Raw genomic sequence first — 10,925 nt, 5'->3', positions numbered from 1 at the left:
TGGCCTTCCTGGTACCATGTGGTTCGCAATGCTGACCATGGCAATGCGGACTGCGCCACCTCGTTTCGGAGGCTTGAGAACGTCGTTTCGGCTCTTGGCCGCGCCCGTTCGTGGCGCATCGCGCTGGGTTCACTACCAGGATCATCCGAATTCAATGTGTTGGCGCCAAAAGTACAGAAAATTTAGGGCACCCTATGGCTTCGCATTTGGGCGTTGTACGCAATAGCGACATCCTCTTCATAGTGCGTATTTCCAACACTTAGCGCACGAAACAATTTCGAATTTGCTATGCAGCAACAATACGTGGCCTTACGGGAATAAGCGCAGTATAGCGTGTGTGCCTGTTGTAATGGCGTACCGGCTTTCAACCGCGGAGCCATCGTGATAATCACATGTTATTTTTCTCTATCTAAACTGTGCTCCAATGTTTATTTCTCGAAAACAATACAACTTATTTCGCGTAACATTCCATGGGTCGCTCATTATTTGGCATTGTGCCACCAGTTTGTTATTCGTCAAGAACTCGGTGAGAAGCGCCTTTCGAAAAGCTGATCTAATCCACCTATAGTTAGCTGGCTTATATTGTTGAAATTGTGGGCTCCAAACGCCTTGTCTGCTCTTTCATCAGTTAACTACAGGATAATATATATTAGCTGCAATGGCTATCCTACTCTTTTTAAGGCATCGAGGGGCACTACCAATATGGTGGAACGTTATTCCCGTAACCTGGTCTACATAACCTTAGTACCACCTTGCCACATCCATTCAAGAGCAAGTAAAGCATGGTCATCCAGTAATATCACATACGCAGTGACGATAATATATTTTCGGGCGCAGGCACAGTGGTCAATGCCCAGTAACACGAAATGACTTCTAGGCCAGACAGCAGACAGCAGTAAGTGATACTCTCGGCCGCACGCTGAAGCCCTTTCAGTGGGTGCTGCTAGTAAACTTCGGTCACAAGGTGTGACGTCACTGTTCTCTGGGCGAGATCGGCTTGCACAGGTTGGTTTGTATGTGAGGGTGTAATGTCTTAAAGCGACTCATGGGCTACAAGCGATGCCTTAGCGGACTGCGGATAATTCTTCAAGGTGCGATGAAATCGCACGAAACACGAGGCTCTAGCATTACGCCTCCATCGAAATGCGACCACCACGTCCAGGATAGCAGGCAGCCAATCTGCCGTAAGTACTGTGCTCTCGCCGTGGGCGCCTGTGTGCGCGGTCGCTCGTCGAATCATTACCAATATCATAATTGGCTGTGGCGGCAGCAGCAGTTGCAGTAGCGCCCAACGACATGCACTGCAGGGCAAAGGCAACCCAGTCCTGTGCTTGCTGCTATCGCGTCATCTTAGCAAACTCTTTCATCTCATCTGTCCATCCAATTTTCTTTCTCGCCCTCACGCCCTGCCTTCTATTGACATCCAGTTTCTTGCTCTTAATGACCGACGGTAATATGCCTACGTGCTACGTGCCCACGCCATGGATATTTCTTCTCGATAAAAGACATCTTTACCTTCCGTTTGTTCCCCCCCGCACCTACACTCTCTTGTTGTCCTTTGGGTTACACCGGTGACTTTCCTGACGCATTACCTCTGCGTTGACCTCAATTTATGTTCACCCCTCATTGTAAGCCTCCATATTTCTTACTGGTGGACGAGTTGGACTGTTTGCCGAGATGGTATTTCATTATCAAGAAAACTACCCAAACTGTGTGGTCCTTCTCTCTCTTCATCTACCTTTTTGGCGTAGTTTTCATTACAATACATATTCTTCCTCTGTGCGCAAGTACCTGTGAGAAGTAACTGTTACAAACTTTTCCCTTCAGGGATAACTACAATCGATTTGCGAATGCCTGCCGAATGCACTCCATCCAATTTTTATTCTAAGTTATTTCACTCATGCAGTTTAGTTCGGCGGACACCTGTCAAAGGTAGACGTATTCGTTTAGCACTTTTAGTGCCTCGCTGTCTATCGCAAAGCGCTGTTTTCTTCCCAGTCTGTTGAACATTAGTTTAGTTTTCTGCGTATCAATTTTCAGACCTACCGTGTTTCTTTGATGATGATGATTATTATTATATCTAGAGTATGATGTCCCGATACCACGATATGATTATGACAAATGCCGTAATTGAGCGCTCTGCAAGCTTTAGCTTTGATGCTTTCTTCAACGCGGGCTGTGATCACACAGTGCACGGACATCGACCATTTCACCTCTATTGAAATGTGACTGCCGCAGCCGCGATGAAACCCGTGACCTTTGGGACAGCAACTGAGCACCGTAACCATAGTTCCACTGAGAGACATACTGCCATTCGGCTTTCCTTGTCCCATAACTCTTGATTTGCAATCCGTCCCTAAAGGTACTCATCAAGGCAATGTCATCAGTAAATGGTACCTTACTAAGATAACCTGGCCCAATTGATATTCCTTAGTGTTCCCAGTTTGACACCTGAAAATTTTCGGTAAGCATGCGGTAAACAGCCTTGGAGAGTTGGCATATCCCTGCCTCACATTCTTCTTTATTAGGATTTTGTCACTTTCTCGCCAGCAGCCTGTTCACGTAATGTCATGAGGAAATTAGCTCTTGATTGGTCTATATATGAGGGATATCAGTTGTGAATTACAACCCTGCTTTTTTGTGTATTCACACGCCCGTTTTACCTCCTCTCGCATCACCATCGAGTGCTCTCAACTGATTTCACTTCCTTTTGCGCGTTTCGACAGTTCCAGCGCAAATAAGAGCGTGTTTCCGAAAAGCGTGAACTCTAGATGGACTAAACGGTTAGCCATGAAGTTTTACACTTTTTATGAAGAAATAAGTAGTTAGAAGAAGACAGCACCTGTAGAAGGATTATAGTGAAGACGAGATAGAAATGAATCTTTCGTCTTAGAACTCTGCGAGCTTTTGGGGTCCTTAGATATATGCACACGATACTAATACTATGATGCGAGCCCTATGAGGCGAGCACTAGGCTGACTAAGATAGTTACCTCTAGAAAGGCATGCTTATCTGAAACCCACCTGGCGTTCGGCGCTGGCCCTGGGACTGCAGGTGGCTCCAATGCGGTGCCCGTGTTGTCACCGCAGGCCACAGCATCGGCTGCACGGCGTGCGGCAGCCTGCATCTGGCGAACTTCGTGAAGTTCGTGCAACTCGAGGCGATGGAAGCCCGGCCGCCTCGCCGGGCGAGTGATGCGCCTGCGGCCGCCGAACGCGACAACACCAGAATCCCAGGAACTCGAACTGCTGCTACGGCTGCTGCAATTGCTCGCCCAGGTATCTGAAATCGCATCGCTCAATGCGACCTGGTCTTCAGTGCGGCTGAACATCGTCCTGTGTGCGAAAGCGAGCTTTAGGAGAAACGACTCGCTCTGGAAGCTGTCAACCGCTTCGTCAAGGTGAATCCGCGTTGCACACTGGGGCCGCCGTTGCTGAAGATGTTGCGCTGCGTGGCACGTTCGAAAAGCGGCGCGTGACAATTATTCTTCCTCTTCTTTCTCATGTGACCCGATAATCAACGCCTCATTTCTTTTCCACAATTTGCTTATATTCATTTCTCTTTTTCTTTTCCTGCATCATTTTTTATATCAAGCATTTACGCAATATATTTTGACAGCATTATCACAATTTAGAGTGTTATCTAGAGGCCAATCCATCTAAGTCAAACTCACCAAAGCATAGACGTTGTAGATGAAATCCTGCAAGTTGAAAAAAGCGATGATTCTGGTGATGATTCTGAGTAAGATGATGACGGTAATGGTGGGGGTGCAGCTCTCTAAAATTTCATGTACTGCGTATAAGAGTCACAGATTAGGTCATGAAAATCTGGCTAGCCCTTCGGCTATGTGCAAGCTGTTCATTTGTCAACGATGTTTTTGCGGGAAAGGAAAATATTCCAGCGCAAGATATTAAGGCGCTGCCTTATTAAAATTGCAGATGATATGCAGACTTGATATTGCGCACTCTGAGCTAGGATGATGTCCGCGTTACCTGGAGTGACAAAACAAGGGATTTCATATTCTGATGTATTTGCTTAAAAACATGCTAATGACGAAAACGCAAGACATTGTTAAACGAAATCACTCACGTGACGCAGTTCTTTATTAAAGATTGGTGGTTTAACTTTCCTAGTGAAGAGCTTTTCGGAATCACAAGGACACCTGATGCATGAACTATCAAACCATGCCATAATGCAAGTCCCTCAAGGAACAAGAACAAGACTTTATTTTGAGGGCAGGAGTAGAAAAGGTGGAATTCAAAAGCATGTTGTTTGGGGCTCCAATTCCAGGGTTCCACTGATTTTAGCTCTCACCTAACTTGACCGAGACACGGTAATTGTCCTGGAGTTGTTCATTTAGGGGTACGAGAACATGCCAAGATGAGTTCTTGAGTTTTTAGTCAAGCATTAACTTAGGCACCTGAGAACCGCTATTTTATGAATACATTATCCAATATTGTAGGCTCGAAGCATCTAAGGGGCTTAGCTTTTCGACGACTAATGTCGTCGCGGTGTGTTATGTTGCCACTGTCCATCATAAACGGGTACTCGCGACGAAAATTGACAAAATCCTACTACTCGACACCGGTCCACTGAAAATGAAGGAGGCGACAGTTATCCCAACAAATATCCGATGACGTCAGGGGAGCTGAAACACCTTTCCTTATATATGCAGTGGGAAGTGAAACCAGGTGTGTAGGGAAGAGGAGGAGGAAAAAGAAGACCTTATGACGAGCTTCATACAAAGCAGTCTTCAACGACATTAGCAGAGCGGAAACCTCCTTCCCTACATGTTTGGTTTCAGACATGACACCACAACTGTCACATTGAAGAAATCTTTCTCAAAACGCTGCATGCTTCAACCCTCTTCAGGTTTCAGCTTAATAAATCTGAAACACCCTTCCCTAAATGCTTCGGCCCATTTTGCAAACTAAGTTGATGCTGGCGGACACTGGTGCACCGACAGTTCAATTGGACCTGTTTTGTGTAGATTTAGCTTAACGACAGTGTTCAGACATTGACTTCAAGACAGAATTTTAATGACGAGCAAGTCGCGGGTCAGTAGCTCTCCTGCCAAACTTATTCCGGACTTCCGCACTGGAACTTCTGAACGCTTTGACGGGATTGTTGCAGCGATGGCTCACGTCCCCGTAAATAATGTCCTTGTGGTTACCGTTCGAGCACAAAGCGTAGCAAGACGCTACGAAAAACAGTCTGCCTTGGGCAAGGCTAGATTCTTTGCTGGATGAGCTGCTTGAATCTCGTGCAAGTTGGACCCTTTAGGCAGACAGGTTTGCCAGAAGAACCTTTGAGTCTGCGTGATTTGGCGACAAGTCAGGAGTGTTGGAGCTGTCACTATCACTATGGTTGTTCTGATTCTCCAGGAGGTTCGTGTCGTATGCATCCTCATGGTACAAGCCTCCGAGTATTTCGTCTGCGAGGAGGCGTCCGGCGCATAGTTAACGGCCGCTGGGAAGTCGGGGTGAAACAGAGGAAACACAAAGTACTCTTCTGCGACAGTAAACACGCCGTGGATGCTTCATCGGTGTTTGAGAAAGGAACCAGGTTTGAGAACATTGCTGATGTCTTGCTCTAGGAGCCGCCAGCGTCCATTCACCAGATTCAACCAGTCTACGAAGAAGCTAGCCCCGTCTGTGGGCTGTGGTCGTATGCTCTCTAAAAAACTCTTGTTGTTCCACCGTACAATGGCTCCCGGAGCCCAAAGCTGAAGCAAGGCCTTCTTTTGGCAAGCCATGATACCGATTAGATTATCGCGCAAGTTCCGAACAACGGCCTCCGCTTCTGGTTGCTTCGGAAACATGCTGAGCCATCCAATGCCCACGGTGTTTTCGACTTGAATCACACAACGACGCCGATGTACAGACGGAGGCAGGCGAGCCAGCTCAAGACTGAGATCTGCGATCTCTCGGCTTGCCATCTAGCCCAACTCGTGAGAGATGCGGAGGCCGAGGCTGAGCGTGAGTGCCTCTCGTGTACCGACTTTTAGTCCCAGGAGGTACTTGATAGAAGCAAGCAGGCCAGTATTTTCCACTTGCACAACGTCACGAGCCGAAAAGCGGCGTGCCTAGTTGAAGTACTCATTCAAGAGTAAGAGCAGCCGACCAGCAGCATGCCGGGACTAGCCGTGTCTGTGAAATTTCACGTCAGCATCCACACACTCTTTGTGTCAACATCGACAATGGCGGGGCCCTTACACTTGTAACGTGAACCGGTCTATCGCCTCGATTTTGGCGATCACCTCATCGTCGACCACATCGAAAGCGTTGAAGAAACGTATCATAGCCCACACGTAACGCCAGTAACGCAGCGTAGCTACTATATCCCTTCCGGCTGTCCGACGAACACTCGCATGGTGGCTCTCTAGGCGGAAAAGGCGGTGCTAGGGCCAAACCTTAGTACAGCTCTCCGGTACCACCACGAATAGGAGTCAGTTCAAAGCTAAAATGGATCCCCAGATGTACGTTCCAATTACCTGAGAGGTCAAGGAGAATTTCAAAGAGATCCCAATGGGATGGCTTTGGCCATGGCAGATGGTGCTCGGCCATGAATATTTGAGATCGTACAATCTGCTCCATGCAAGCTCGTCGCACGACTTCGCAAAGCCGGCTACTTTATTCTCGACGCTCAACGTCGGTGGTACGGAGGAATCCTGGTGGCTGCTGCCCTCGTTGTCCCTCCATGCCAGTGCGCTGAGCGCGCGGCCGTACTTTGCGTCTTCCGCAACGTCCACGACAGACAGCAGTTGCTGTCGGTGCTTCCACCCGTCACATACAAAGCGATAGAAATTGTTACACGGGTCTTGAGAGCGAATCAGCGAAAGCTCTATAGCACTCATGTAGTTTCAGCATGCCCATTCTTCACAGCCGAAAAAAAGTGGCAGGTCCGCATGTTTCGCGTGTGACATCCGGGAGCTGGAACCTAAAACGCCGCTACCCATGATACCAATCCACAATATAGCTCTTAGGCCGAAAAGGAAAGCGAGGACGCTGAAGAAGGCCAATCCTGTCAATATTGTCTTACACTTGGGGTACATACGCCGGTGTCCTCGCATGACGAGTATGCCGAGTCCGCCGTGTCCCTGCGAATGGATATGCAAAATAATTATTAAACGAAGCCCGCCGCAATGGTAATCAGTCAATACACATGTACAGCGTTATGTTTGTCGGGATTTCTTTTACTCTCATTGTCGCTGTACAGAGTGGCGACCGCAGCGAAGGCTATACCTCACTGGAGCAAGATTTCATTGTATTGGTCTCCGTGCTTGCCTGTGCTGCTTGAGCTCTCTCTGGCGACGAGAAAGCAGCTGCTGCTGACAAGTTGATCATGCTGCCTGCACAGTCACCGCAGGCGGCCAAATCTTCTGTCCTTGCCACTTGCTCTTGGCGCATCTTCAGGAGCCTGTGCAACTCGGGAGGCTAGAAGCCCGGTCTCCTTGTCGGGCCCCTGAGGTGTCGCGGAGCACCGAACCCGTTCTGCCCAGAATCCGAAGAGCTTGAGCAGCTGCTGTTGTAGCAAGTGTCTTTTCCGACGTTCTTGACCTCTACCATACCTCCGACACGCCTCATCATGGTCTTGCGAGAAAGAACTGTCTACAAACAATAACGTTGTGGTCGGCCTGCAAGCTTCCATTGGCTCTCGCTTTGTAGGTCGGCTCGTGACCACGCACCTACCGCTGCCGATGATGATGATGATGATGATGATGATGATGATGATGATGATGATAATGATGATGATGATGATGATGATGATGATGATGACCTCCTATAAATGATGCTCACCCACAGAGGGGGATGGGCCAAGAACCGTGCGGCAGGATACTTAAATGAAACTAAAATGAAAATGAAGCCACTCTGAAAAAGTAGTTTAAAAATAATACTACCAAAAAACAAAAATGTTTGCTGAGCAAGCGGTCAAACCATCTGTTGTTTTTGATAGACATAACTACAAATTATAAACTAAAGATCTGAAAAGGTTGGGGTTCACTAGCACGGTAACCTTTTAGTTGCGTTGATGTAATCAAACACAGTGGATCATACATCCCTGGGCAGTAACCAAATGAAGTTCCGCCAAGTGATAAAATTACTGGTAGATTTACTTGTATTCCTAGCTTTTGTAATGGAGCTACTAAATATCTTTTGTCTGATAAGAATAACGATGACAGAATAAAAAGAAATGTTCAATTGTTTCAATTTCGTTGCACCAATTGCATAACGGTGACGCCTTGCGTCGAGCTTTGTTAAGGTAATAATTTAGTTGTGGAACTGCACAGCGCAATCTGGTATAAGTCACTTCTAACTGGCGAGATACACACCACTGTTTATTCCAGCATTAGCGCAAATGCTCGAAATCTTTGAATTTATCCAAATTACTTTTTCCCTATTGCAGGCAAGCATTCCGGAACCTTAGCGCTGTCACGTAAGCCGTATCTCGCAAAACTGGGATGGTGGGCCCACCTAGGGATACTGCTGCGAAAAAGTCCGCCATTTCGTTCAAATATAATCCACCGTGGCCCGGTACCCATAGCAAATGCATTTTTTACACTTTTCGGTACTAAATGCCGAAACGTATTCATCAGCTCTGCATTTACTGCCACAGAAAGTACATTACAAACCGATAACGAATCGGTAATGATAACTGCTACTATTCGCTTGAGGAGAATTTGCGTAGGGCAAGAACAATGGCCAATTATTCTCCAATGAATACAGGGGTATAATGTGGGAGTCGAATCGAAAAGGACAAGTCCAAAGAAGGGGAGAAGATGCCAACCCCGGCCTTTTCTTTTGAGACAGATGCATCAGTCACAATGATATTGCTTATCTCTAGGTGAGCTAGATAATCTGCTAACTGGTCATCTATTAACCTATGTGCCAATTGTTTCGCGTTATGAGGAAATATATCATCAAATTGTATGCTAAGCATTGACTTTAGGTTGTGTATTGAACCAATATGTTTAATTTTTACATTCAGTTGCTGTAGTAGCGCTTGTGCAATTACTATTTGCGGGGTGTGTTGTCGCGACCAATGGGTTTCGAAAAATACAGCCAGTTCTTGAATGAAAGTGTAAATTGAGAGTCTTTGGTGTGAACTGTATATCTTTAAGAATGCTTGCACAGTAAGAATTTTAAATCTATCTAGCAGAGAAGGTAGGCGAGCTTCCATATACAACACGTTATTTGCAACAAATTTTGGTAGACCCAGACACAAACGCAACGCTTCTCTTTCCAGCAGTATTAGGGGTCTTATTTTATAAGCTGCGCTGCCAGAAAATAATACACATCCGAATTCCATGATGGGCCGCACATAAAGTTTATATATCATTATTAGCACATCTCTTCTTAAACCCGCTTTACGGTTTGCGAGCTTCCGTAGCCACCCCATGGCCCGTGTTGCCTTGGAGTACACATCATCAATGTGACTTCTCCAATTTAATGTGTCATTATATATGATGCCCAAATATTTATGAGAATTCGCCTGCGGAATGGCTCATTACTGTACATTAACGAGATGTTGATAGGCTGCAGAAAAGAGAATGCAAGAAGCACACTTTTCTTTACGTTCAGGGTCATATGAATATTTTTAAGCCATCTTTCTATCATATTGAGATAATGTTGTAGACTCTGGTATCGGGATTGAAGGTCGGTATTATTTGCAAAGAAAGCAATATCGTCCGCATACACATATAACTGAATATCCTTAGTTGATGGAATGGAGCTTAAGAAAGTGTTAAATAAAACTGGCGACAGGACAGCCCCCTGTGGTACGCCACGTGTCTGCTTATATCTATTTGACGAGTACCCATCTTTGAAGCAGTAATTTTCTCTCCCTCTTAAAAACTCCGACGCCCACGCAGTGATGTAGTTGGGAAAGTGGTGATATTCCATCTGTTTTATTAAAATTGAATGCTCAACCTTATCGTACGCTTTAGCCAAATCTAGGGTAACTAAAGCACAGTATTGGCGCCGACGCCAAGCCAGTTGTATTCGGCTCTCTAAATCGACATGCGCACACCATATTGAGCAACCGGATCTAAAACAAATTTGACAGAGGTTTAATATTGCGTTAACTTTAATATATTTCATTACCCGGGCATTCAAAACTCTTTCAATTAGCTTAACCAGATTTGACGTGAGTGATATCGGCCTTACATTGTCCAAGGCGAATTCTTTTTCCTGCTTTTTAAGAAGCGGAATAACTTTAGACAGCTTCCATTCCGCAGGTATCCAAGCTTTTGTCAAAGAAAAATGCACCAGATTGAGTACTTCAGTTGGAGAAATCTCGAATATTACTTTATCATTGCATTTGTTACCCCGTCTGGTCCAGGGGCTGAAGGAGATAAGTGCCTCGTTGTCTCAGCCAGCTCACCTAAAGTAACCTCCTCGAAATCCTCGCCTGCCATTGGGTTCACAATGAGCAGTGGTATAGTTGAAATAAATCTATCTTGGAGCCCTTTCGCAATATTTTCTACTATATCAGAGAGCCCACGGGGGGAAATAACAGAAGAGTCAATATTTTCAGCCGGTGGTAACATCTTTTGAGTTCTTAAAAATCTGAAGAGCGCTTTTTGTTTTTAGCCCTAGAAAGATAATCATGTCGTTTGATATTATAACCATCTTTTGCTGTACTTACTGTGCATTTGAAGTCTTCTGCTGCGAATTTATAATCACACTAATTTTTTGGACATTGGTTGACCAGCAGTTGTTTCCATGCAGCTTTCCGTTTTCTATAGCTCCTCATGCACTCTTCAGTCCACCATAAACTGAAAGAACCTCTTGTGGCCGAGTCTAATTTAAAAGTTGCGTCTTTTACTGATCTTTTTAACACTGCACACAGACTCATAGCCCTAATGTCGCCTTGTATGTCCTTGCTGTGATCAAAAGTAGCCCTCAAGTCTTTTTCTAATTTTC

The sequence above is a fragment of the Rhipicephalus microplus genome, chromosome 2, assembly GCF_043290135.1.
Source record: "Rhipicephalus microplus isolate Deutch F79 chromosome 2, USDA_Rmic, whole genome shotgun sequence".
Classification (NCBI taxonomy): Eukaryota; Metazoa; Arthropoda; class Arachnida; order Ixodida; family Ixodidae; genus Rhipicephalus; species Rhipicephalus microplus.
Note: the sequence above shows the minus strand (reverse complement) of the source record.